Source organism: Culex quinquefasciatus, chromosome 3, assembly GCF_015732765.1.
Source record: "Culex quinquefasciatus strain JHB chromosome 3, VPISU_Cqui_1.0_pri_paternal, whole genome shotgun sequence".
Classification (NCBI taxonomy): Eukaryota; Metazoa; Arthropoda; class Insecta; order Diptera; family Culicidae; genus Culex; species Culex quinquefasciatus.
This window is the reverse complement of record NC_051863.1, coordinates 87,636,226-87,643,956: the sequence shown is the minus strand read 5'-3', so window position 1 is coordinate 87,643,956 and position 7,731 is coordinate 87,636,226. Positions and strand designations below refer to the sequence as shown.

At 40.8% G+C, this 7,731-nt stretch overlaps 1 pseudogene; it reads right to left on the bottom strand.

Annotated features, from left to right (window-relative positions):
* Nucleotides 1–1,503: 1,503 nt before the first annotated feature.
* LOC6050197 lies at nt 1,504–7,384 on the bottom strand (annotated as a pseudogene).
* Nucleotides 7,385–7,731: the final 347 nt, after the last annotated feature.

The window sequence follows — 7,731 nt, the reverse complement described above, 5'->3', positions numbered from 1 at the left end:
GAGGACGGTCCACACAGCGGGGACTTTGCCGGGAGCTCAACCCGGGATACTACTGAATCCGTCGGAAAGGCGTGGCAGATTACAAGAACATCGATCTACCACCCTCGAAAGGCTGAAAAAGCTGCCGGCGATGGTTGACCACTTGGTTTGCTGCTAAACCTGGCCGATTCCAAGAACATAGCCCTCGAAAAGCTCAAGAATCTGCCAAAGACGGGCGACCACCTCGAGCTGCTGCTGAACCAACCGGAAGAGAGGTTGGAGATGGTTCGCAAAGCAGGGTCCGTGGTCGATTTCGAGCTCAACCTGGGAAGCTGCTAAATCTGTCAGAAAGGAGTCTGAACTGAACCTGCCGGAAGGAGATGGTCCAGTGGTCCACATAGCCGCAGGAGTTCCAGGGTGGCACCTTCAGCGTATCCAACCTGAACATGTTCGGCGTGACGCACTTTTGTGCCATCATCAACCCCGCTAAAGCTGTATCCTGGCTATCGGTACTTTTCCGTTCCCTGGCTTCGGTTCCGTGGTCGATTTCAAGAAAAGTTTAAGAATCCGCTGGCCACGGTCGACCACTTCCAAGACAGCGGCTCGTTAATCAAAGTGTCATTTTAAAATAAATAAACCCAGATAAAGTATAATTATTACGATCAGAACCAACATTTGTTTTATTTGAGAACCTTTAGTTTAAAACATAAAAGAATATGAAGAAGAAGAAAACCAAGAAGAAAATCGCAGCACGAAATATGTCCGATTTTTCGCCAGATTTGTGCTGCTCAGTTGACCGCAGTCCTGCGAAAATCTTGCGCAAAATCTGGAGTTTGTCTGGCAGATGGGATCTGTCAAAATGCATAACCGATTGAACCGGGCCAAACGGTTCGTTCGCCTCAATCGTGCACGACCGGTTTGTTGCATATTCGCAAGAATTCTGGCGAGAATCTTGGGCCAGTCGGGGGGAAAATCTGCCAGACGTCTGGCGCAGCGCCCAAGACAAAACGCCCGCCAGGCGCCCCCCGTTTCCGTCTGGGATAGAAGTCCAACTGTCAAAAACAAGTTGTATCACTTTTTTCTCAAGAACAAGTAGCGCCGCGTATCGGCGACCCAGACGGAAACGGGGGGCGCCTGGCGGGCGCTTTGTCTTGGGCGCTGCGCCAGACGTCTGGCAGAATTTCCCCCCGACTGGCCCAAGATTTTTGCCCGAATTCTTGCGAATATGCAACAAACCGGTCGTGCACGATTGAGGCGAACGAACCGTTTGGCCCGGTTCAAACGGTTATGCATTTTGACAGATGGGATATGCCAGACACACGCCCGATTTTGCGCCAGATTTTCGCTGGACTGCGGTAAATGAACTAGCGCAAATCTGGTGGAAAATCGGACGTATTTCGTGGAGCGATTTTATTCTTCGTTTTCTTCTTTTTAAAATCCCATTAGTGGAAAAAGTTTTTACAAAATAAAACAAATTTTGACTGTCTCGGCGTGATGATTATACTTTATTTATTATAAAAATACATTTTAAAAAGGGGGTTGGTTAAAGAGCCGCTGTCTTCACAAAGCGGACCATCTTTATCTTCACTTCTTCCGGTCGCGGTCTTATTTTTTGTGAAATCGTCCACGGTCCCGGCACCGAAGCCAGGACAAGGACAAACACCGATGAGTACAGCTCTAGGGCGGGTTGATGACGGTAGAAGAGTGCATCACGCCGAACATGGCCACGCTCAAGGTGCCGCCCTGGAACTCCTGCAGATGTAGCTTGCCGTCGTGAGCCTTCGCCGCCAGCGATTTTCTTGGAGATATTGGACAGTCCCTCGTGGTCCGCGCCGAACACGATCGGTGTCACGTGCACGGCGTCAAATCTAGAAGCGAAAGTTGAACTTTGTCAAATGGAGATCATCTTGCGAATAACGGTCCGACTCACTGGGGATGGTGTCCATCCTGGCCGAGTTCGGCTCCGGGACCGTCTTGCAAACAATCGCGGGCGTCTTGATAATAAAGTCGATGATCGACAGCTTGACGCCGTCCTTTTCGAGATGCTTGTTGAACGTGGCGCGCAGCTTGTTGATGTTGTCCATGTTACATACAACGGAGGTCAGATAGTAGTGCGGAAAGATCGTCTTGGACTCAAGCAGCCGGAATCTTGTCTGGGTACCCGCAAGATCCTTAAACGTTAGTGAACCGAACAGGCCGGAGCTTCGACCTGCAAGCAACGAATATGGGTTGTAAGGCGAAACATACGGACATGCAGCAACAGTGGAAAGTACCTTCCAATCGCAGTCTCTGCTGTTCGGTTAGCTTTTTCACCATTCGACGGGCGTAGACCGCTGGTGACGGAGGAAGTGCCGCAGCCGTTGGCAGCGGAGTGGCTACCAGTGGAGCCGCGGCTGGTGGTGGATACACGTGTCTGAAGCGGCAGCTGCTGCCGGAGCCGCATCCGGAGCTCCAGTGTCTGCAATTCTTGAACGTGGCACCGTCCGCATCGTTCTAAACGATGATACACACTAGCTTGCCAATCGGGACGTCCTTCCGGCCGGCCTGCACCAAAATCTTGGCCTAACCCTCATCGGGCGTCTCGAAGTCCATGGTGGCTTCGTCAATTTGATTTCCGCCAACAGGTCACCTGCAAACAAGACACATTTATCAGTAACGCGCTTGAAGTGACACGAAACGCGTAATAACAAACCTTTGTTCAGCTTGTCGCCTTCCTTATTCTTCCAGCTGACGATTGCGCCCAGTTCCATGTTGGTGATAGTGTTGCATAGTGTGGTTGACCTTTGAGTGTTGCGATAGCTGCTGCATTAGCCGCGGATAAAGTTGGCCCGCAGGGTTACTCTGGGAGCGGCGTTGCTGCTGGTGGTGATTTTGGCTCATCGCGCTTTTCGAGGGACCAGAGAGATAATATTGAAGTCGGCCACGAACCGGCTGTGTGGGCAATCCCTGCTGGCAGGTTCAGTTCAGACATGTTCTTGAAAGAACGTTGAGCTCCAACTTCTGGATCTGCGAAAAAGAAACTGATTATTAAAGCTGTATAGATAAGTTTGGAATGACGTGTTAAACTCACAGGTTCTTGAATTCGGCCACGGTCTCGGCTTTGCGGACCATCTCCAACCACGCCTCTTACGGCTGGTTCAGCAGCAGTCCGAGGTGTTCGCCTGTCTCCGGCGGATTCTTGGGCATTTCGAATGAGCCATGTTCGTGGAATCGGCCAGGTTTAGCAGCAGCCCAAGGTGGTCGACCGTCGCCCGCGGGTTCTTCAGCTTTTCAAGGGAGGAAAAGTGATGTTCTTTCCTACGTGTGATCTGTGAAAAGGAGCTGATTAAATTAAATTAAAAAACCATACTATATATTCTAATTCTAAATATTCTAATTTAATACAATTCCAAAATAAAAAACCTGAAAAAATAAAAATTCTAAACCTCTGAGGTTAAGAATTATAATATTTCTAAATTGCAAAAATATAAAATTCTCAAACTTTCAAATTTCTAACTTTTAACATTTTTAAATCATAACACTGAACTTCTGAAATTCCTTCATTCTAAAATTCAACAAAATTTCAAAATTCAATTCATCAATTCGAATATTCTAAAATTTCGCAATTTTAAATGGAAATTGTACAGATATGATTTCCTAGAATACTAAAGTTTCAAAAGAACTTAAATTCGAAAATCCACAAAATTCTAGAGCTGAAAAGCTCTTAAATTCTAAAATTTTAAAATTATGTTACTACCAAATTTTAAAATACTTAACTAGGTATATAAATCTAAATTCTACATTTCAATAATTTTAAAATTAAAAAAAAATCAAATTATAAAATGTTTACACTTTAAAACATTCTGCAATCCTAAAATTCAACAAAACATTTAAAACATTCTACAATCCAAAATCCATGAAATTAGACAACCATATTGTCCAAACTCGTATACTGGGGCAGCAGCCATTCCAGGTTGTGGCCATTTTTACCGGAAGGAAAATTTTCAAATCAATCTAATAGACAAAAATATTTAATTCAAAAATTAAAACTAAAAATAAAAAAATACTAATCCTTAGTTTAAAAATTCTAAAATACAAAATATTCAAAGTTTTTTTTATTTTGAAATTCGAAGCTTCTTAAACACAAAAATTAAAAATATTCATAAAACAACATTCAAGGATCTTTGATAAATTATGAAATTCTCAAATACAAAAATTAAAAAATACCAAAGTTAAAAATGTTTGATTCGACATTTTTCAAAATTATAAAATCTTTTAAAATAGAAAATAACAAAATTCTGAAATCTGAAATTTTAAATTATAAATATCAAAAATACATAAACATAACGTATTTGTTTCAGAAATTTTTTAATTAAAAAAAAATCAAAGAAATCCGTGATTTTTTAATTCTGAGGTACAGTCATCCCTCATATTCGGAACAGTTTACAGATCGGCCAATGTTCAAAAAATCAGAGAAAATCGATGATTGAACTTAATGATTCGTTTTTACCTTCATTTGAAAGATTTTCTTGCGATCTTTCGATTGCTGTATAGAACAACTACAAATTTTAACTTGTATATCAAGTTTTTGAAGAAAAACTTTAGCTCTTGAAAGCCACAAATTCGGAACACTTTTTTCTTACGGATGTAAACAAACTTTGGTTCTCTCCATGAGTACATAATTTTTACAAAATAATGACTTCACGCACTGATTCCAATGCACTTAAGCTTAGTTATGTTTTATGAATGGTCTGATAACTTTTTTTGTGAACATATCAGTTTCATTCAGGTGTTCCACAATTGTGGGAGGCACAATAACATCCCACAATCATGGAACAGGCAATTTGGAGCCAGAGTTTTGCTGCTATTGATAAAATAGTCTTGAAATGAGGTTTTTTGTTCAAAAAGTACTACTATTACTAGTGAAATAGCAAGAGAATGTCTAAATAAAGGTCCTAAAAATAGTAGGGTCGACAGAAAAGCTATACATTTGCCATGTTATTGACAAATTACCACAAAAGTGTTCCGAATTTGTGGGTGTTCCGAATATGTGGGATGACTGTACACAAATTTAAAAAATTCAAAATTACAAAAATTCTAAAAATTAAAATCCTGAAATTCAAAATTTATAAAAATCTAAATTACTAAAATTCTAAATTTTTATTCTTCTAAAACTAAAAAAAAACTCAAAAACAAATAATCAAAATATTCTTTTAATAAAAATTGTTATGTGAATCATAAAATTCTAGAGATTTTTTTAAATGGTCCAATTAACAAAATTTACAGTTTTTGCTTTTTGGGTGTTTTTGAAAACCCCTGACTCAAGGCGGTTGAAAAAAAACTCAACAATTCTTATTAAAAAAAACGTTGCTTAATCCACCTTTAGGTGGGTGGTGCCTTCCTTACATTCATAAAGTTAATACACTACAGAGCCTCAAAAAAGAGTATAAATAAGACTTATTTTTATCAAAATATCTGAGATCTGGCCTAAAAAAAGTGTATAAAGTGTAAAAGCGCTTATAACTTTTTATAGGGTTGTCAGATCTTCAACGTTTTGGGCTCATTGGAAAGGTCTTTTGTTTACCTATACAAAGACAGGTCGCATGATAGATCCGGACAACGTTTTCATCAAAATATTTGAGATCCGGCCTCCAAAAAGTGCATAAATAACACTAAAGTGCTTATAACTTTTGATATGGGTTTCAGATCTTTAACGTTTTGGGCTCGTTGGAAAGGTATTCTAAATACCTTTCTAAAAATGTATAGCATGACGGGTTTTCTTACAAAAACCACCCTTTTTAAAATCTTCCAGACTTTATTCGAAATCGTTTTTAGCATAACTTTTGAAGTACTTTTATAAACTTCATAATATTAACTAGGGTCTTGTGGGACCCCAAGACGGATCGAATGAGACCAAAATGGTCAAAATCAGCTCAGCCAGTCCGGAGAAAATCGTGTGCATATTTTTCGGTGCACGGACTCACATCCAGACACACGCACAGACATTTGTTCAGAATTTGATTCTGAGTCGATAGGTATACGTGAAGGTGGGTCTACGAGGACTAATAAAGAAGTTCATATTTCGAGTGATTTTATAGCCTTTCCTCATTGAGGTGAGGAAGGCAAAACACAAAAAATCAAAAATACACAAAAATCAAAGAAAACTTTCTTAATTTTTAAAACTTTATATTTCCGGGATCCTGAAATTCTGAAATAAAAATAACATAATCTTAAAATTCCAAATTTCCAAAATACAAAAAAAAATCTTAGATTTTTGTACAAATTTTAAATCTTTATTTTTCCTCAATTTTAAATTACTTAAATACAAAAAATCTAAATATTCAAAATGAAATGAAAAACCAAAGTTTTTAAAATTTAATGTTACAAATTTTAGATTCCTTGAAAAAGGTTCTATATGAACCGAAACGTCGGAGAAGAAAGCAAACTGGTGTTCGATTTTACCAAGTGACCGAAAGCCGAAACATAACCTAAAATAACTGTAACGGTCGTGAAAAACTACATTTAATGTTACATACAAAAATTCCAAAATTCTGAATTTCTTAACTTCCAAATGGACAACAGGAATCTGTCGTGGTTAGCAAAGATGTGACCGACACGACGGGATGGCGGGGAGGATGTCTTCGTGGTAACGAAAGTGGCCAAGGAGCAAGAGCAACGGATTGGATTAAGCAGTGGATGGCGTGCGACGGTTGGATATTCCGGACAATCGCGACGAAGAGGATAGACTTATCTGATGTCGTTCGATCACTCGACCGGATCGGAATCTTTTAGCATCGAAAAGTGGGACAAGGAAAACAAGTCGCAAAAGTTTGGCACTCCAGGCGAGCAAGAGCAGGAAACGATCAACAAAATCATCATCATGAATAACATTCCGAATCCCCCCTTGGACCCAGATCGATCCATACTCACACCAGCGGCATTCCGGAGCACGGTCAAAGTGGCCAGCTCCGTGGGACGTCAGCGTTCGCCTAGAGCTCGTCTATTCGTGAGCCGCCTCGCACGCAAAAATAACACTAACCTGACCTAACCTGAAAATTGATTCAGCGGAGTATTCGGCGGAGACCCTTTGTAGGATACCGTATATTTACGAATGTTTCCTTCCAATTCGTGTTTATTTTTTAACCTCTTACTTACCGTTTTACGACGCGGCCCGCTTGGAAAGTGGCCCCAAAATGAGGAAAACTAAAAAGCGCGGCTTGCTACGAGCAGCACGGTTTTCGGCACGGCACACACGGGGTACGGATACGGGTTTACCGGGCACAGGCACTTGAGTGGGTACGAACGGTTGGACCGGTTACAAATAAAACAATCGGACGCGACAAACACGGAACAGAATTTAGGAAAACCGCGAGAAAACCGGCCTTTCACGGAACGAAAAATACCACGCGGACGCGACGAGCACGAAGAGAGAATGACAACTGACAGGTGCAAAGTACACTAGTGTGTGAGAAGCGAATTTTCGCCAAAATTTTTGTGTCGGATATAGCTAGGTCCCAAACCATGCAAGGACACGAACCCAACTTGAATAAATGGTGTCTGAGATTACCCCCGACAAACGTCCGCCGCCGCAAGACGCAAGATGTTCTGCTGTCTGGGGATGGTATACTTTATTATACCACTACTCTGGCATAATTTCATGAAAGTGTTGCTAAAGGTGGCAACAACACCATTATTGATTTTTATTCGGAAGAATTTAATTAAAATTTGTTTTATTCTTAGCATCAACAAACCGGGAGTGAAACACGCAGACAA